This window comes from Arachis ipaensis, chromosome B6 (assembly GCF_059453495.1).
Source record: "Arachis ipaensis isolate K30076 ecotype BB chromosome B6, ASM5945349v1, whole genome shotgun sequence".
Taxonomy (NCBI): domain Eukaryota; kingdom Viridiplantae; phylum Streptophyta; class Magnoliopsida; order Fabales; family Fabaceae; genus Arachis; species Arachis ipaensis.
Window position 1 is genome coordinate 120,591,075 of NC_142441.1, and position 22,393 is coordinate 120,613,467.

The window sequence follows — 22,393 nt, forward strand, 5'->3', positions numbered from 1 at the left end:
TATATATATATATATATATATATATGAGAAATATTAGGGATCTAACATTTTTGTGTGAATATTAGTTAATACTTAATCAACATCTTATTTATATATTATTAGAATTTTATAATTTAATATTTAATATTTAATATTTAAAATATTAATTAAATATTGACTAAAAATAATAAATTTTATTCAGGACAATATCATTATTCATTCATGATTAATAGTAACATAGATCAGTATCACATAATTTATGAACTAGGATGAACGAAACTTAATTAGTGAGATTTCACAAGGGAATCAAGGATATGAGCATTTTACAAAATCAAACAGTAAAAGGCGCAGCTTAATTACTGCAAATAAACAGCACAAATATTAGATAATAATTCATAACCATAGATTACTGGGACGACATTTCTGCACTCAAAAAACACACATCTTCAACTCAGCACACCATAGTACCAAATTAAACCATGCTATATATATAAAGGATTATAAGAGGGTTGTTATAGTTTTAGTCTAAACAATATTAATAACACTATATATTGAAACCCTTGGTTGATTCTCAACAACACTTTGGATCATGAGCGTGATTTGCTCCGGGACTACGGTAGTCTGAAATCTCCAAAATCATTCTTTCTTCTGATTCTTCACCTTCCCCTTTCTCATCAATTAGTCCGTTCTTGTTCTCTACCGCACCCGTCGTTAGATCCTGCTACAGGTTAAAAATAAATAATCTATCATCCATAGATTGATTTTAGATATAATTAAATTAAAGAAGATAGATGGCTGCATAATTAATTTTGGATACAATTTATAACGTGGTTAATGTAGGCTTGGATCTTTAATTCTTAGGAAAATTGGAAATTAAAATATTTAGGGTGCATTTTATTTTCGTTTTTATTTTCATAATTTTTTTTAAAAAGAAAGCATGAAATAAAAATAAAAAATTAAATTTTATTTTATTTTTTATAAAATTTTAAAAAATATATATTAAAATTAAAAATTGAAAATATAAATATAAACAAAATGCACCCTTATTTTTTCATTTCAAAATTTGAGATCATCTTTTGAAGATATATCTTTTTGTTCCTATAAATTCAAAGATTAATCAATTAAGAAAATAACTGATGATTCTGTCAAGTAACTAGGGCACAATAAACCATAACCAGCCATGTCCCTTTCAAGGCTGTTTTGCCAATTAATCAAATTTTTTTTATTTAATATTTGTCCTTGATAAAATAAAAGAACCTGATCGAGCAGGTTATGAGAGAGAGGACCTTAGTAACAAGTTGATCTTGCACTGAAAATTCCATCTTTTCCATTATCATAGAGCTTCCTATATAATAATCACATGACAATTAAAGCATATTAATATAAAAAAAAATAATTAAGGCATATTAATTAAGAAAAAATCAAACCCTAATTAGTGAGAACCTTGAAAAACTTACTTGTTGCAGGAACAGCAAGAGCATAAACAAGTAAGGACATTAGACCTAGAAGAATAACCAGAAGCCTAACAAGCACTACTTTCTTCTCCATGATATGAAATCAGAGTAGTGGATAGAAAGAAAGGGATCTATTGATGATAAATGAGAAAGGAGAGAATAGAAGAAGTAATTAAGGTATTAATAAAAGAAGCTTGGTGGGATGAGTTAGGAGAAGGTCCATGAGGGTCCTTATATAGAAGAGCAACCTAAGCTAAGCGCTATAATTATTGAATTAATTAAATATACATATGTGCAAGACAACATACATGTAACAATAACACTAATATATATACCGAATATACGTATGAAAAATGCTAGAAGGTTATTAAAATCTATTATTTTTGGCTATTAGTTAGTTATTAATAATTAATATTTAAAAATATGAGATAAAATATATTATTAGATTATTAATTTAAAAAAATTAAATTAAAAAAAAGTTAAATTTATAATTAAATAATGACCAAAAGTAAAAGTCTGATGGCTATATAGCATTTTCATATATATGCACTAATTGCATTATAGCAAAGTAATGTGTACGGCCAAAAACCCTTTAGCCATTCTCGATCTCCATCTCATTCATAATTTTTGAATCTCCCTGTTCCAGATCAACTAAATAAATATACAATAATGATACATAATCAAATAGGCTCCTTACTAACTACTAAGTACTAATTAATCTAATTCAATGTAATTAAGAAAAATATTCCTCTTGCTAATTTACCTTATGTAATTTTCTTTCTTTTATTTTTAGTTTTTAATAAGCAGTCCTTTATTTCCTGTTACCCAGCTTTATTTATATCTCTTGTTATGAATTTTAATTTCCTTTTTTAATTTCCCCTGTTATAATATAAGTTTTTCATATACACGTACAATAACAATGGTATTGAATTTGTGAGAAGCCATGAGTATTGGTGCATACATAACCCTCGTATAAGAGAGTTAAGCTATATAAATAGAGAGAAAAATATTAACTTCCATCAGAATTTATTATTTTTTAGAGTAAAGTATTGTTTTTGTCCCGACGTTTTGGGTAAATTCTATTTGTGTCCCTAACGTTTAAATCGTCCTATTTATATCCCAACGTTTGTAAAAGTGATTCAATGTTATCCTGCTGTCAATTACACATCATAAGCGCTTTAGTTTGAGTTTTAAAAATCTTTTAATTTCTTGAAGTTAGAATACAAATGTCTGGGATAGAATCGATGATCTACTCCGAAAAATAGCTCATCAAATGTTGAAACTAATTCCTACAACATTTACCTAATTCACTTTTCTAGGGACATCCAAGTAAGACATAATTGAAAATGAATACATTTAAGTGAGAATAATTGAAAAATATAATCTGATTTGTTAGTATAATTGATAGTAGAATAACATTGAATCACTTTTATAAACGTTAAGAAGACAAATAGGACAATTTAAACGTTAGGGACACAAATAGAACTTACTCCCAAACGTTGGAGACAAAAACGATACTTTACTCTATTTTTTATCATTATTACGTACAATAATATATATATACACACGCACACAATTCTTTGTGACTATAAGTAGTACCTAACGGGTTATAGCACATTAATGTTTTCGGACAAATGAGTTCGCAAAGAATATTACTGTTACTTTCAATAATTATCAGTATAATCATCGATCAATGTCACTTCAAACTTATATTAAAATTGTCGCATATGGTAATCATATATAATTAGGTTGGGCCAAGGGAAAAAAGTTAACCATCTAAACTCGTGTGCTTTGTCACAATTTTTATGTTATTAATTTTTAATTTTAATTTTATTAATAAAATATTTGATTAAATATATAATTATATTCATATATTTCTACCTAATAATTTAAACTTTTAAAATAAGTAATTTCATAACATCTCGTTTGACTAAAAAATTTAATTTTTTTTTTGTTATTTATAATAATTTCAACATGTGTAAAAAAGAGACATATACACAATTTATGTTTCAAGTCTCAAAATAAAAAAAAAAAAAAGAAAAGAAAAATACTCAAATGCATAAAGAGCATGTATCTATATATAATCATTCACGTGCGTCCATATCTCCATTTTAAGTCCATTAAATTTATTAGGCTTTCATAAATATTTGATTTTAGTACTATATACTATAGAAATATGCATGTATTCTTTTCAGCAACCATGATTGTGAAATTACCGGCATGCTTATTTAGTCTTATGGGTTAAGTAATTACCACAGTCATCATCATCATTGTGCCCCTTCTTAATCAGCAAACTAAAATTCTTGTCGTTAAATATTGTTTTCTTAGTTAAAAACTAAAAAAGCCCCTTTGAAAATGGTGAGCAGGTAGATCCAATAAACTAACAAGAACCTGCATGCGTAAAAATAATTAAAAAGGAAACAAATTTAATTTTACTAAATTTAATTCTACTACTTTAATTTACTCCCAACCCAACAACACATTTAACATTCTTAACAGAGACAGATCACATCTAGATTTGTATCGATCGAACCACCCCAAATCCAAACAACTAACACATTTAAAATATATATATTCTTTTTTTCCAATAAACAAGGAATAGACATATATCACACATTCACACCTTGATGGTATGTTTATTGACCCCTAAAACACACTGTTAAAATAATTTTTTTAAATATACATATCTCAACTTTGATTTCATAATTATATACTGAATTAAGAAAAGAAATGGACCCAAACTTTTTTTTTAAGAGCATTCAATCAAACTAACAAAAATCATCAAATAGTATATTATTTTTATGTTATTTTTGGTATTATTGTCATCAACAATTACAGAAAATTATTATTGTTTGATTTATTGTTCTGAAAATTAAATCGGACCGACCGGTCCGACTGAGTTAATCAGAAACCAAATATTTGGTTGGTCTGATAGACATAAAAAATCGTCCTGCAAAAAATTGACTTAAAATCAGTTGAACTAGCAATTAATTGATGAAATGTCAGAATTGGCCGAATTTTTTTTGAAGGTTATCGGTTCAGGTATATATAAAAAAAAATCAAATCCAGTTACCCACCCTCCCCTTTCTCTCTCTCTTACGGTGAACCCAGAATCCAACCCTACCGTCTGAAATCCTTCGTGAAACCTAATTACCATCCCATTACCGAACTCTCTTCTCTTCCAGTAGAGGGTGCTTCACTGCCAACGGAGACAGACTGTGGTGCCATCGTCGCTTGTAAAAGGTCTGCTCGCTTTTCCTCGATCCTCTTCTCCTTAGTGTCGCACGAAGGCTTGTTCAAAGCTATTGGCATTGCCGTCGCAGAGGACTCTCTCTCTCTCTCTCTCTCTCTCTCTCTCTCTCTCTCTCTCTCTCTCTCTCTCTCTCTCTCTCTCTCTCTCTCTCTCTCTCTCTCTCTCTCTCTCTCTCTCTCTGTTCTTCCTCCTTCGCTGCGCGATAAGCACTGCTGTCTCAATTTATTTTAGTTATCTTGTTAATTTTATTTATTCTGATTTTTGAGTTGCTAGTTGCTGATTTTTCTGATTTTGAGCTTTTGATGGTGCTATAGTGTAGTGTTTCATCACTATATTATTTATGCTGAAACTTTTTTATTCTGAGTTGTTTATGCTATGATTCTGATTCTAAGTTGTTTATGCTGGTTTTTATTTTAACTTGCTTATTCTAGTTGTTGATTTTTCTGATTTTAAGTTGTTGATGGTGTTATGGTGCAGTGTTTCACTGGAATTTTTCTAATTTTGGGTTGTTTATGCTATGATTATGAGTATATGCTAGAATTTTTTTATTCTGAGTTGTTGATTTTTTTAATTTTGAATTGTTGATTCTCTCTGATTTTTCTTATTCTATTGTTAATTTTTTGTTTTTATAACTTTTATAAAACTGAAATAACTGATGGAGGTAGAACATTATGTTTTTGTCATTTACATGTATTTTAATTTTTGTTAGTTATAAGCGTTGATGTTTGAAGTTGTTTATAAATTTTTAAATTTTACCAGTTTAAAAATTATTAAATTTAAATATTTAAATTTATATATTAAATTTTTAATAATTTTATTTTATATTTAATTAAACTAATTGAATTCCAGTTGAATTTTTGAACTATTAAACCAATTATTCCATTAATTTATTGACCGGTTTAGTTTTCACAACCTTACTTTAACTCCTTATATTTGTTGAATGACATGTCAACAGTGTATGCAATCCTATTATTTTGAAATATGCTATCATTTTTACTCAACCAAATATTTCAAATAATAGAGAAGAAGTCAATTAATTTTTTTTTTGCACCTACTTTTTTATTGACACAGTTATGCAACTCTCATAGTGTTGTTTTACGATACCTGATGTAATCCGTAAATATTTATCTTCAGCTAATCAAACACACCACACCAGCTAAATAAATTTACAAGTAATAAATAAGGAGTTAGAGACTAAAAATTTTATAACATCATAGATAGATAGCATTTTCAGTAACAGAGTATGGTTCAAGAACCCTAACTCTTTTTACATATCTTTTTTGGTTAAGCAAATATTATTGTTTCCAGTGTCGGTATACTAAACATACGAATTGCTTGGAACAAAATTTGGCGGTACATAGAATGCTAATAAAATTAAAAAGACTAGCAAATTTCTAGCATGTGATACAAATGAAATTTAAATAGTGCTTTAGTGCAATATTGCCTTCCATTTAATTTGGTAGAGCCTTAGGAGAATCCTAACATGCATTTAGTGACTTCCCCACGGTGCACTATATTTACATATGAATTTTGCGCAGATACCAAATATTTTATTAGGTTCTTATTTACAGAAAGATATATCTAATACACCCATGTGAACCAAACCTTAGCTTTACCTTTAACAATAATCTAATCATCCTAATAAAATAGAAAAGAAATTTGCACAAAGCATGGAACCAACAAAATAATAATAACCAATTTTATACACGAATATAATGTCCCCCAAAATCTACATGAGATTAGGTACTTGTACATTGCTCAATTTGGCACATTGTGGAGATAGATTACTATAAAGCTTCAAAAATTGACACATGTTAGGGTGATGTGTTACATATTTGCAATAAACAAATTTAAGTGTGATTAATAATTTATGAGCCAAATAATAGAGGTTTATATATAAGAGAATAAATAATGCAACCTATTTTCCAGGTGTTCGTGTTTTTCTTCTCCAAATTAAAGGAGTGTGAGTGCGTTGGTTGGTAGTGAAGCACCCTTATGAGTGTCATCATCTTTGGAAGACAAACATAGCTCGTTGCATATATAGAGGGAGTATTCACTATGGATTTTTTTATGACGAGTAAAATTGAATGAAAAGTGAAAATTATTTTAACTAAATTCAATGACAAATACTGTAATAATATTCTTTTATTCAAGAAAGTTATCTTTATTTTTCACTAAAATTTCATTCTTCATTATAGTATTACCCATCCACTTTTCATATAACTGGTGAAGTAAGTATCTATATTGAATATATTTTTTGTTCAGTAATTCGATATTGAATATGAACCCATTATTAGTCCCTATGGGCCCTCACTATTCATAGAAATTCATTATGTCATGCCTTTTGCCATTGGAGTCTATATATGCTATAATGATGGGCCTATCTCTGGGCCGTACACCTGCCCAAGTCTTCTTTAAAGTTCATACATGGGAGGGACCCAAGTCATGTATGCGGCAAAAAGAACCGCATGACCAAAAAAAAAAAAAAAATAGTAATTCACAAAAACAAGATAATGAAGATGGTTAATAAATGACTCCAATTTAGGTGGACCAAATGCAGCTGTGCCTTAGCTTAGATAATAATCCATGTGTCTTTTAATATACCACCACATTCGAATTCAAAATTTGATGAATGTACCAAGTATTGAAAAAGAATTTTTTAGTGTTGTGTAGATAAGTGTGTAATATGAATGTGTTGTGATACTTAAAATTAAAAATTATCAAATTTATCTGACAAAAAAAAAAATGAACCAAATGATCAACTAATTTATTATTTTAAACAAGCATTGACAATTTAAATTTTATTTTATATAATATAGCAATTCAATGACAAATAATAAACTCTAAAATAATTTTTATAATAAAAATATTATGTATATATAAAAATCAATTGTCAGATTATCTATTAATTATTATATATTTATATATAAATACATGTGTTGTTTAATTTATTTTCAATATATACACTACAAGAAAAATGTGTTTTAGCGACAAACTTTTAGTGGCAATAACATAATGGCAACTAATTCTTTAATTTAAGTTATGTTTTTGCGATAATTATATATTTGCCATTATTATTATATGTTATAGTGGTCATTATTACTATTACAAAAAAAATTATTATCTTTTATTACTTATAATTTTAATTTTTTTAAATTATTACAGTGGCCATTATCATTATTGTCACTAAACTTTATTATTACTTTCTTTTTATTATCCCTAAATGAAATTGAAAACTAGAGAGAGAAAGAGAAACTGAAAAAGAAAGAGAAGTATGACATTGGTTTATTATTATTATCTTTTATTACTTATAATATTATTAGTTTTCAAAATATCTAATTTACACATTAAAATATTAAAATAATAATTTAAATAATAAGATATAATATAAAATTTTATTTTTTAGGTTTTATATTTTAAAAAAATTGAATAATTTTTTTGACAATACAATCAAAATGTTTCTCTTTCTATTATAGAAGCCAACTATTATTGATATTCGTAGTTGAAAAGTTCTTTTAATTAATTCAGTTGTTACGAAAAAAACTAAAGCTAATTTTAAAAGAAGATAAATAATACTCTTTTGAGACAATTTTTAAAAAAAAATACTAATCTCATTTAAATGGAGAATTTATCATTCTAATAGATATATAATATAAAATTCTTAAATTGGGTAAAAAATTATTGTGAGATTAAATTTAATAATTTAATGAGGACAAATAAATATTATTATCATATATTATCCAAAAAAATTTTAAATTATAGTGAGACACTTGTCCCCACAATACTGGTAATAGATCTGTCGCTGAGAGTATGTATAAGAAAAAAACTTAATTAAGCTCGAACTCTTTTGGAGAAAGAATTTAAAATATAAAACTTTATATTAAAAATAGTGTATAAATAAATTATTTTATTTTTAGATATTTAATTATAGAAGTACTTATTTAATAAATAAAAATGATAAAATAATTTTTGAAAAAAAATTATATTTTTTATTTTTTTAAAAATTTTTAAATAATTTTTTAAAAAGTTAAAAACATTATTTTAAAAAGGGTACCAAATAACATTATATTCTCTTAACAAATGGTGGGGTATCTCACGTATGTAGTCTTTGTACGGTCCTAATAATTAGGTGTCCTCCAAACAATTAAAGGAATCTAGCAAGTCACCATAATAATTAACGATGACATTATACAATGCAATATATATTTGTACAATAATGACAAATAAACTTATTAAATTTTTGCTTGATAAAGGCTTAAAATCGGTAAGCATTGCATTTTCCTATTGCTCCCCAACACTAAGTGGGTTTGGCGGGTGGGAGTCAAAGAGGCATGCCGTGCCTTTCGCCAGTGGAGTTTATATATGTTTATGTTATAATGGGCCTATCTCCGGGGAGTACACCTTCCCAAGTCTTCCTTAAAGTTCATACATGAGAGGGACCCAAGTTATGTATGTGACAAAAAGGACAGACTGACCGCAAAAAGATTAAGACAATAGTAATTGACAAAAACACAAAAGATAGTGAAGATGGTTAATAAATGATTTCAAATTTACTAGTTTGGATTGGTATAGTAGTTAGTTTATTAATCTGCTTAAATAAATATCGAGAATTTAAATTTTACTTTGTACATGCAATAACATATTGACTAACGACAAACTCTTAAATGTTGTTTAAATTTGTGACAAATTAATCTTTGTCTTACTTTAAGAAATATCATAAGAAACCATAAAAAAAGTATTATGATTGTGGAACCAAACTTGGTGCATTATGTGTGGCTGTTCTTCTTTAGTGGCTAAGGTGGCCAAATCCAAAATACCAATCCATGACATGTGTCACGTTTGAATCAAGTGGTGACAGAATTTGACTTTTGTAACGATAATGAGTTTACCAATTAATGACGGTAAAAAACTCGATCATTAAACCAAAGTAATTAAGTATTCTAGGATGTGAATTACCAATTCGATTCCTTTTCATTTTTCAGAATGACAACGCGACCTCTCAATATAAAAGCGATCCAATTTGGTCCATGTTCTCTATTTCCGTAACACAAAAACGTACTCTGTGGGTGTTTCTCCGTCAACTCTAAACAAAAAACACTGACGTGTCAGCTTCAAAAATGGACAGAGACTTAATTGTATCTAAATTCAAATTGGTTAGGAGTTTATTTGTCCTTATTCTTTAAACAATAACTTTTTCAAATTATTTTTATTCATTATATTAATATTTTTTCATTAAATTATTAAATATATGGTATAATAAATAAAAACTAATTAATAAATTATTCAAGTTTAAAAATATCATTTATTATGAAACTAAATAAATAATTTCTTAAATATAATTTTTAAATATATAAATAATAAACATTAAAATACGGTTAATACATTAATTATAATAATCCTATTATGATCTAGATAATTTTCAAAATAAAGTGAAAACTAATTAACACATTATTTGATATATAGTAAAATATTTTTGAGTAATAATAAATTTAATTTTTTATCTCTTTAAACTAAAATAATAATTCAATTTAATATCTTTGTACTAAAATATACTATAAGTAGGCTACAGATACTAAATGAAATAAAACATAATATATATATATATATATATATATATATATATATATATATATATATATATATATATATATATATGTTATAGAGACTATTTATAAACTCAACAAACTCAAGAATCAATAATATTATTAATCTATTAATAATACATCATGTCATAAGGTTACAGATCGATAAAGATTTATTAATATAAGAATAATGTGGATTAATTAAAATTTTACGTATATTAAAATTCAATTAAATTTATATATATTTTACTCAAAATTAATTAAAATTTTATGTATATTTTTAGTAAAATATACGTAGATTTAATTGAATTTTAATATAATTAAAATTTTAATTAATCTACATTATTCTTATATTTTGATAATAAATAAATTAATATATATTATTAATATATATTAATCTACATTATTCTTTTATATATATATATATATTATATTATGTAAGACTTCAGATTTCTGAAAATTAAATAATAAATTATTTATGATTTATTATATTTGTTTAAGATTATATTTTAAGAGATTTTTATATATAAATTAGGTAATTTTTTTATTTATGATTTAAAGCTTTAGTAATTGAATAATAATAAAGATTTTATATGCTTCAACTTGAATAATTAGATTTTGAACTTTATTTTATGATTTTAAAAGAAATTAATTTTTACTATCTCTAATTCTTGAATTAGAGTAATTATTTAAAACTAATTTATAAATTGATAATAAGATGGTATTTTAAAGATAATTATTTTGTATTTAATTTGATTTTAAATTATTAATCTATCCTTTTATTTTTATTAAAATGACTACATTACACCTAATTTTATTAAAAATACCTACCCAAACACTAATTCTCAAATCAAAACCTAGAAACTCTAACCCTAATTTCATTTTAACACTCACCCCTTTTACTTAAATAGCCGCCATTACCCTTCACTCCCTCACACCCCTCACACCCGTAACACACACAAACCCACACACGCTGAGATGGAGAGAAAACAAGAGAACGGGAAAGAGGGAAGAGAGAGCTGAATGGAGAAAAAGGAAGGGAGGAGGGAGATTCACGCAGCCGTCGGAGCCATCGTCGCGCCATCGCCGAGCCGTCGAGTTGCTTCATCACGTTGCTTCTGCCGCTGCCTTCTCCACGCGCCGTCGTTGAAGTCACTTGAGGGGGAGAGAGAGAGTTCATGACAATGTGAGGGGGAGAGAGAGAGTTCGCGACAGTGTGAGGGGGGGGGGATCACCGTCACCGCTGTTCGCCGTGTCAACTCGTCCCCATCGCGTCCTACCGCCGCCGAGGATCCCGTCGCTGTCAGATCCATCGTGTCGCCATCGAGGGGCTTCGAAGGGAGAGACACGCGATGAGAAGAAGAAGCTAGAATCGTCACTGTCGCTATCGCTGCTGGGGTCCAACCACCACACCGAGCTTGTGCCGTCGTCAGGTCCGCTGTCTAGTCACCAGGTATGGTGCGAGTGTCGCCGAAATCACCGTTGGAGCTGCCGTTGCTTCGTTCTTGGTTCCTTTTCGTGCAGTAAGTCGTGTTGCTCCGGAAACCATTTTTGTCGTTCTTCCAATATATGTTGCTGATATTTCTGTGACGTTATTGTGATAGGGTTGAGTTTCCGTCCTTGCATGTGGCGTTTGGAGTTGTTGTGGTTGTTGTGACAGAGGTATAGAGCTGTGGTTGCAGTTGCCGCTACTGCGGACGGGTAGAAAGGGGTTTTGATGCATTTGGTTTTGTGAGTTTCAACGAGTTGAGGTAGGGGCACTTTTCTTAGACTTATTTTACTTTTAAGAATTGTTACAAGTTGATTTTAATGCAAAGAATGTATTTTTATGATTTCGTAAGTCTTATGGACTGAACTGGGTTACTTTGAATAAATGTAATTGCTTTCTTGATTGGTTGTTGTTGAAGTGGTCGCTTGATGGTTATATTGGTTTATTTATTGTGTTAGAGTCAATGGAAATTCTAGTTCATTGATTTATTTTGTTATATTGGTGGTTGCTAAAATAATTGAGATTTGTAAATGTTTTGATATTGGAATTGATTTTGTTGGAAATGATTTGAGATATGAAAATAATTTGATTTTTGGAAGTGGTTTGATTTTGAATTGGTTTGATTTTGAAATGATTTAATGCTGGAAATGGTTGCGAAGAGTTTGATAAATGGTTTGGTTGGGACTTGAGAAGGGTGGCAAAGTCCAAGTTATTGGGGAGGTGCTGCCGAAATTTTTATAAATCTTTGAAAGTTATGCATTTTGGGATTTTTAAATTGAATTAAAGAATGGATTGTTGAAGTTGGTTTGATACTTTTGTTTTAGTGAAAAGGAGTTTTATGAAAGAGAAATGGATTTGAAATATTTTTAAAGAGAGATTTTGATATTTGAAACACCTGGGCAGTACGCAAGGGTTGTGGTTCGTCCCACTTGCTCCGGATAAAGGTCTGATTGAGGAGTGAATAAATTGAGTTATGGTCTTACTTGAGATATTGGTTGTGTAGAATATGTTCCGCTTTTGTTGCATCATATTCTCTCTGTTTGTAAAGTGTGTCGGGCACTATAGCCTAAGAGTGTGGTAGACACCATATCCCAAGAGTGTGGGAGCACTTTACCCTGGAAAGTGTGTTGGGAACTATATTCCATGAGTGTGACGGGTACTATATCCCATGAGTATGGTGGACACTATATCCCAAGAGCGTGGGAGCACTTTATCCAGAAAAATGCGACAGGCACTATATCCCATGAGTGTGGCGGACACTGTATCCTAAGAGTGTGATGGGCACTATATCCCAAGAGTGTGGAGGCATGTCAAAGAGACGATATCCGAGTTAGCTACCGGATGTGTCGCGCTCTGGCAAAGTAACCGACACATAAGCTCATGGCCAGTAGGATAGGCATGCATCATGTTGCATTTGTTTTCTTTATTTGAGTGTGCTTAAGTGTTTTGGTTTCCCTATCTGATGAATTCTGTTTAACTAGTAACTGTGATACTTGCTGTAAGCCTGTAACTGCTCTTTAAATGTGTTTGTCTTGTATTTATTTGTGATTGTGATTGATTTCTGTTTTGAGTATCTGATGGTGGATTGATGATAGCGGTGATGGGTTTTGTTAGGCCGGAGCCCGAGAGTTGATTTAATTTGGATCGGAGACCGAGTTGATTTGATTTGGGCTGGAGACCGTGATTAGTTGTATCAATGGTAAGTTTTAGTTAAAATGATTTCTTAGTAAGTGGTGAAATGTATGGAATATTATTTTGTGTGAAACTTTTACAAGAAAAATGAGTTTTAAATTTGGATTATGAACTGACGATCATTGCGATTGAAAATGGTTTTATTTAAAAATATCTTCTTATGACAATTCTTAAAAACCTTGTACTGAGAACCAGCGAGGACGATGTTCTCACCCCCTACAGATTTCCCTTTTCAGGACGGACGAAGGATTTAAGAAGTTTTCTTTGCGCCTGATTATGTTTGAGGTTAATGTATATACAGTTATAGTTCTCCCTCGCCTTTATTATTATATGTGTAAGAGGGATAGGAGTGGTAATGATATGTTTTGTATGTACATTTATAAGTTACTTATATAAGAATTTTTGTATATATGCACATGCATGTTTGTTTTTAAATAAAAAGAACTTTCGGTTTTTTGAAGAAAACAACGATACAGTTTCGAGTCAAAGGCTTCTATTTTTATTATTAAATATATGAAAGTCGTCGTAATATTCTCGCTATCAGAGTGGCGCAGCCGAAATCGTGACATTCTGATAGTGAGGGTGTTACATATTATGTTTTATTTTATTTTGTATTAGTAGCCTACCCATAGTGTATTTTAGTGCAAATATATCAAATAGAATTATTAATATAGTATAAAGAGATAAAAAATTTAATTTGTTATTATTCAAAAAAATTTTACTATATGTCAAATAATGTGTTCATTAGTTTTCACTTTATTGTGAAATTATCTAGATCATAATACTAATAGTATATTATTATTATTATTATTATTATTATTATTATTATTATTATTATTATTATTATTATTATTATTATTATTATTATTATTATTATTATTATTATTATTATTATTATTATTATTAACCATATTTTAATGTTTATTATTTATATATTTAAAATTATATTTGAGAATTATTTATTTAGTTTCATAATAAAATGATATTTTTAAATTTGAATAATTTATTAATTAGTTTGTACTTATTACACCATATATTTAATAATTTGTTGAAAAAATAATATTAATATAATGAATAAAAAAATAATTTAAAAAAGATATTATTTAAAGAATAAGGATAAATAAGTCCCTAACCAATTTAAATTTAGAGATAATTAGGCTCCTGTCCATTTTTGAACCTGATACTTCAGCGTTTTCTATTCAAAGTTTATGGAAAAACATCAACAGGGACTGCGTTGTGTCACGAAAGTAGAAGACAGGGACTAAAGTGGATCATTTTTATCTTGAGGGGTCATGTTATCATTCTGAGAAATAGATAGGAACTGGGCTAGTAGTTCACTCAATGGTCATCCGTGTTGAAGTTGCGCATCACTAAAAGAAGCAGTCTGAGTCGTGGAAGGTGTGCGATCGTCAGAGGATGGCGGTGGTGGTCGTCGGCCTGAAAAATGTGAGATTCGTGGATAAATTTAGTATTTAATTTTTTTTGTATCTCTCTTTCTCTTTATATATATATATATTTGTTTGTGGGCTCTGTTTTGTGAGTAATTTGTGCTTCCGTCAACAAAACGAAGGAGATAGAATTTGTTATTATTAACACATCTGATTTTTCTACTTAAGTTTCCTAATCAAATGTTAATAATTAGTTATACTATCTCTTTTCAATTACTTCAATGAAGACCTTATATTTTTTTTCTCCAACTGTGTTAATAGATCATCTAAATTGAGATGCAGAAGTGAAAGAGAATTTTAGTGAAAGAAAATTTCTAGTTGCAAATAGAAGAGGGTACAAATTCTTGCTAAATAAAATGGTTGTAGGTTTTTTCTTTTTAAAACTATCTGCTCTATAAAAAAATGAATCGTTAGGATATTTAACTAGCTTATATTCACCATTGAAATTTAAAAGAATACAAATTACATCTTGTTTCGCTTGATTTTGGTTTACTTTCGACATAAAGGATCGATCAAGTTTATATCCAAAATCTCAATTCGAGGAGTAGATACATTTTCTCTTGAAGCTAAGAAGTGAACTTGACCTGAAATTTATAGATTGTAGTGTCAAAACAAACTTTGCAAGTGATAAAATTATATGAATACAAATAAATCAACATTTTAGAAACTAAATGCTACATCAAAAAGAAACTTGAAGAATGTCATTAAAATATTCCTAAATAAAGATGTAAATAAATTAAAAAAATTGGATAAAAGACTAATAAACAAAGAAGAAAATTGAAAACAAGACAAAATTAAAAATAAACAAATGAGAGAAAAGAAAATGTTTGAAAGAAAATAATAAAATAAATTGACTTCAAACACTCACATGCACTAGCACTTTATGATCTTCTTTTTGTGTTAATGTGACTGGAAATTTACAGAAATTGGTGTAGTTTGAAGTGTTGAATGGAAGTTTCTTTGAAATTCTTTGACTCTTGTATTTATAGAGAAGAAATCTGTATTGCAATGAGTAGTTATTGATCTCTCACCCACATTCTTGTTTTACTTTTTCTTCAAGTTTAACTACCCACGTTCTTACTATATCTTAATGGTCATGTAATAGTCCCCACATTTATCTCTATTTAAGGGTCAAATCTATTTTTCATATGTTATTTGCACTTTCCTATTTCGACTTAAAATTCTCTTTTTGACTCTAGCTAACTTTTGTCAACCAAAATATCTTTGTGTTGTTAACCATCGACTATAGTTGAAACAATATTGTTGCGTCGAACTTTTGTGCTAACACATCTATTAGTGGCTAATTAATAAATCATAGTATAGATATAAAACTTTAATTTGTTTGGTCTATGTTCAGTAATAACCTGATGAAAAAATCAAAAGCACTTCTTTCAAAATTCATTCATATTCGAGGTTTAAGATAGGAAATTTTTTTTGGGAAGTTAAAATTAAAAACTTTTTTTGAGATTATTTAAAATTCATGAATTCAATATTGCTAACTTGTGTGTGTGTGTTTTTTTTTTTTTTTTTGCATTGTTTGATTAGAGTGAAAGAGGAGACAATACATCATATGCTTTAATCTGTGCACCCAATATGAAATTTTATTCTATTAAACTAATAAACAATTTTATGCAAAACATTTCATGATTGGTGTCCATGTTATTAGTGTTTCTATTAAGGGTTATTGAATTTGTTAAAAAACAAAATCTTTTTTTACATCTAGTAAGAATTTTGAATATGGTTGCAAATAATAAATCTTTCCTATTCCCCAGGGCATTAATTTTGGTCAATGTCTATAGTTGTTTGTGGTACATATTAGGGACAAAGGACAGAGAGTTACTATTTGTTAGAAGTATTATAATTAATTTAAAAAGAATTCTATTTAGTAAGTCTTGATTTTTTAGGTTTTTAGGCTTAGGTACTAGTTGCATCTAGTGTTTGATGTATATAAAATATTGTATAATTATCAGATGAATTAATCTAGAGTTCAATTTTCATTTCTTTAAAGCCTTGTTACTTTTTGCACTAATACTCTGTTACGGCCTGGCCCAACCCGAACCGTCCGGTACCCGACCTACCGAACATACTCTAAGAAGCACAGATACAACACGCGATACGAACACAATACAACATGAATACGCCGACACTTTCTTTTTAAAAAAAATTGGATAAGACACGTTTAGGATACGTTGTGAATTAAAATTTAAATAATATATTAAACTAATAAAATATTATATTATAAATATAACAGTAAATATAGTTGTATAAAAAAGTCTAAAAATTCTACAATTATTAAAAATAATAAAAAAACTTTAATATAATCTTGTGGTATCCCTAATAGAAAATGTATCAATTTCTTCTCCTCCAAGTCCATCATTCGCAAACACCATAACTTTCATACCTAGTTCATCTAAAGATAAATATGAAACTTCACTAAGATTTGAATTATTGTCATCAACTTTGATGTCTCACATACTAATTTCTTCTTTTTTTCATAGTCTTCACTCTTTCTAGATAAAAGTTGAAGATTAGTATGAACATATACTAAATCTTCAGCTCTAGAAGGATTCAATTTGTTTCTCCTCTTAAAATAAATGAATGAGTATGTGCTCCAATTTCTTTCAGAGCATGATGAAGAGTTAGGTTGAATAAAATATTTCAATGCAATCATTTGAAGAAAAGGAGAAGAAGATCCATAATTAAACCACTAAGATTGTGGGTGTAACTCCCATCTATCTACAATTGAGTCAAAACTAGAAAATACTCCTCCAAATATTGAAAATTTAGAGAATTCAAGAGCAACCTTCTTCCTATCCTCGATATCTGAAAAATATCTTCTTAGACACTTATTTCTTTCCATAGAAATTTCTTCATCTTGATGAAAAGTAATTCTATTTGGAGCTTTTTGAAGCTATGGTGGACTATAATGCCTATGCAAAATAAAATAAATATATAACGAAATAAAATAAATATGCATTGTATAAAACATAATAATTATAAATATATAATAACAAAAATTAAATAATTACTTTAATAAATATAAACTTACCTTAGATTCAAAGAATGAGCCATGCAATGAAGTGGAGTGCTACTCTTTGTCCATCTATCAATTAATATAGAATAAATTATTCAATAAAAAGAAGAAGGTTCATCTTATTTCTTACTTTCACGCCTATAGATAATTTCTTTTACCTTCTTTATCATAGTATCCCATATATCATATACTAAATAAAGAGTTGGAGAGTCTATATCACAAATTAGAAGAACTTCATATATTAAGTTTGTAAAATTGATTATATAATCAATTTTATCCCACCACAAATAATCTAATATGAAACTTTTTACAGTAGTAATTTTTTTCTGATCATTATCTCTATAAGTATTCCTTTCTTGACTGATTACCATTTTATGCAAAGCTTGTTTGATGAGTTTAAACCTTTTTAACATTACAATTATTGATGTAAACTTTGTTTCAGCAATAGAAAAAAGCTTTAGTGAAACAAATACATTGAAGATTGTCAATTTCATTGAGTGATTCATGATGAAGTTTTTTATAAAAATAACATCATCGCGTACCTCTGTGATCCAGTGAATTCATCATAGGTAACTTCATTCTTTTTGTATTTTTTGCAGCCCATATATTTTTCAAGGCTAAGTTTAATGTAGGCACCACCTATGGAGTCCAAAAACTGTGATCATAATCTTGTTCAATAAGTGACCCAGCAGCATTGCATACCGAAGCATTGTCAATTACCACATTTTAAACTCTAACCTCGATTACTTCCTTGAATAGGCGAGCCATGTAGAATCGATCTTTATTTCATTCCAGACTTCCATCAATAGCTTTTAAGAAAATAAGACTTCCCTCACTTATGGCCATAAAATTAACCAAAGGTTTTCTTTGCATATCCGTCCACCGTCAGCAACAATTATAACCCCTTTTGAACTCCATAAGTTTTTTATTGGTTGAAGCATTCTTTCAATATTTTCTTCTTTTTTTTGTAACAATGTTGTTCTCAAAATATTGTATCTGGGAGGTATATAACCATATATTGCATTACTTACAGCAAAAGTGTAGGAACCCATATAGTAAAAATTTCTTGCAAGATAAAACGGCAAGCCAGAAGAATAAAAATATTCGAGCAATAAGCTCAGTAAATTGAGCTCTTTTTTCATTATTAAAAGTTTTTTTTTGAAAGACTAACTTTTTTTTGTTAAGTGCTACTAGCACTTGGGACAGGAATAACTTGCCTATTTTCAGAAGGCAACGAGATATGAGGCCGTTCATATACTTTTGTACTTTGTTCATTAATATTCTTTAATTTTATTAGAAAATTTGCATTCACCTTCTTACATGCACTAATTTTACTTCCTACTATCTTTAAATGTGCTTTAACCCTTCAATATGATCCTGTAAATACTGTATCACAAAAATTGCATTGTTAGTTTTTGTTTCCACCATTAACACTTGCATTTTTAGTTAAAATCTTGACATACATTTAAAGGAGAAGTTTTGGTACATTATTCTCAATAACTACGTATTTATTTGAAATAACAGAATTTAAAAGAACACTTAACTCTGAATCTAGAAAAAATAGTATTCTGATAAAAAAATTATATTTATAAGTATAATTGATATTATTTTATACATCAATTATAACAAAATATAATATTCAATATTGAACTTGTATAATAAACTAATATTTTTTTTATAAAACCACACATTAATACTTAATACATTACATATTGACATATCCATATAACTATGAGCAATCACAAAATTACAAAATTATATAATAATAATATATAATAATCAATACACCAACATGACGAATGAAGGAGAGACATTAAATTAAAATTACCTGAGAGACTTTGAAGTGATATATTAAAATAAGGCAACTACTCAAATGAAGATGGCAAAAACATATTTTTATGAAGATGCTTTGTTTAAAAGTGTGATTTATTTATTTAGCCACACTTTAAACAAAGACAACACTTTTATAAATATCAAAATCTAACCATCCAATCCATCATCCAAAGATCAAAAAAGAATATTTTCACATGAAGGCAATTATAAAGTCTTCATTGTAGTATCCACCTTAAAATAATAAAAAAACAAAATAAAGAATAAGAGAGAGAAACGAGAAACGCATTGTACAGTGTGTAGTGTGCAGTTTTTCACTTCATCTTATTTAACCTTGTGTCTTCTTTTTTAATAGCAGTATTAGTGTATCACTCTCAGCACAATGCAGATAATAGCTGAACCAGTGAGCCATCGAAGGAAGACATTAAAAAATTTTATGATTTTATTTTTAAATTTAGATTTTAATTTGTTTTTATTTTAAAAGATTTCAAAATTAAAATCATCCGGCCATGAAATCAGTCACAGTCCAGAAGGACTTGATAAAACGTTAACTCGGGTTGGACTCGCTTTGAATTCGTGACCACTTTACAAAAATTTTGCACCGTAAAAAAATGTGCGATCGATATGTTCATCTGTCATATCCACCGCATGTTAGTATCGTATCCGCGTCCGACACGGATACACCGACAACATTAGTGAATCCGTGCTTCATAACTAATACTCTGCATCATTATTCATTTACTTGCAATATCATCAAGTTCCTTTCATTACATATCTGAATTCTGGATAAATTAAGAAACATTTCAACATGACTCTTATAATAGACGAAATGGAATGATTTGGAAAATTCAACTTTACACCAATCCAATCGATTACTTGAACACTTATAATCTTCAACCAAACAATACATAATATAAGTTAACATGTATACAAATTACCATGAAAAAAGAATGAAAATGAAAACATGATTGAGCAACATGCTTTTCCTCAAGATCCAATTTTCTATGAAAGGTTTCAAGTTTGGTGGAATAATCTCTAGTTGTCTGAAGTAACAAGAAGTGAATTTTCACTTTTGAAGAGATTCCATTGAGCTTGCTATTTCTTCACCTCCCCAGCTTTGATAATTGTCATGACTATGCTACCCTTTTTTTCTATATTGTTCCTCAGATATAGTTACAACAGTTGAAAAACAGTTTAAAATAAAAATAACAAATCTTATGTGAGTGCCCTGCAAACTATACATTTTTATATATCCTATTTTTCTTTTATTTATGCAAACTTTCTTAGAATCGAGCATCCAAAAAGATAGAGTATTTAAAGAGAGGGCAAATTGATGTGAGAAAGACTTTTAAGATTGTAGCAAAAAGAAGCATTTAAGTTTTCAAGTTTATTCAACAAACCAACTAAATGATGCACTATAAATAAGTTCTCACAACTTCTAAGCGACACTTCTTGAAAATTTGGAATACCAGTGCATTCGCAAAGAAGAATATCTCGTGAAAGAAGACAAAGGAAAATAAAATTACTTTCATGCCTTACTACATCATAAATTTACACAAAATGACTTTGTGGTAAAAAAAAATACTTTGTGTATGTAATCACCAACCTAACAATGTCACAGTGAGTTTTAGTATTAGCCTCTCCCAAACTAGGCTCACTATTAGCCCATGTTTTCTGACACCAATAGAGGGTGATGTGGCAGGTCTTTTGAGAATGCAACTTTAAGCACCTTAAAATTGTTATTTGTTGCAAAGATATGTTAAAAAGTTGAAATTATAAAATGGCTTTCCAAACGGCCTCGTTTCTCACTTCAAAGAAACCTAACCAAACTGCAGCACCCTCACAAGCTCACTCACTCACTCTACCTCTCATCTGAAGCTCCTCCCTCACTCCCTCACTTCTGTCCAGTCATCTCCTATTACCGCCGCAATCGTAACTTATGAAAGATGCCTTCTACACTACCGTTGTCTCCGCCACCGATTGAACTTCGAAGCCACAGTCCCGCTGCGCCAGCTCTATTCGACCGCGCTGCAGACCTTCAGCGGCATCATTTCTGTTCCATCGCAGCCCTCCTCTGAAGATTCATCTCAACTGAGAATCTAACCATCTCCCATCCACCAACATCCTTGAGTAGCACAAAATAAATGAGAATAATACTTCAGATGTTATAGGCAAGACACAATGATTAAAATAAAATAGACTGTGGAAGGTAGTTTCAAACTAACTGATCCATCCAAAGCAGTGACTACATTTCTTGCTGAGGCAACAAAAAAGGCATGGTGGTAGTTTTGGACATACAATGAATGTTAAAAACCCATCCGAAATCGGATTCTAATTTAGATTCTAATTCCGATTGCAGATCAGCTCGCTCAATCATTCTCTCCCTCAATTCGGAGAAAGAAAGTGGATTGAAATATGCACAAGATTCGAAAATAAAAATAGAATCAGAATATTTGGAGCGGATTTTGAAATCCACGTATATAGATCGAAACAAACTCAGAAAGCACAAAATCTACAAACACAACAAAATCGGATAATCCTACCTACTAATTACAAATTCTACTATTTTTATATTTTTAAATTTTAATTAATACTTAATATTAATAGTAGTTAATTTTTACAAAGACTAGCC

The 22,393-nt window shown here is 28.9% G+C and overlaps 1 long non-coding RNA gene across 1 annotated transcript; it reads right to left on the bottom strand.

Annotated features, from left to right (window-relative positions):
* Window positions 1–358: 358 nt before the first annotated feature.
* Window positions 359–1,613, bottom strand: LOC148562503 (uncharacterized). The gene is made up of 3 exons (XR_015885794.1): window positions 1,437–1,613; window positions 1,266–1,324; window positions 359–697 (listed from the first exon to the last, which is right to left on the bottom strand). It is a non-coding gene; the product is annotated as an uncharacterized LOC148562503 (long non-coding RNA).
* Between the last annotated feature and the right edge of the window lie 20,780 nt (window positions 1,614–22,393).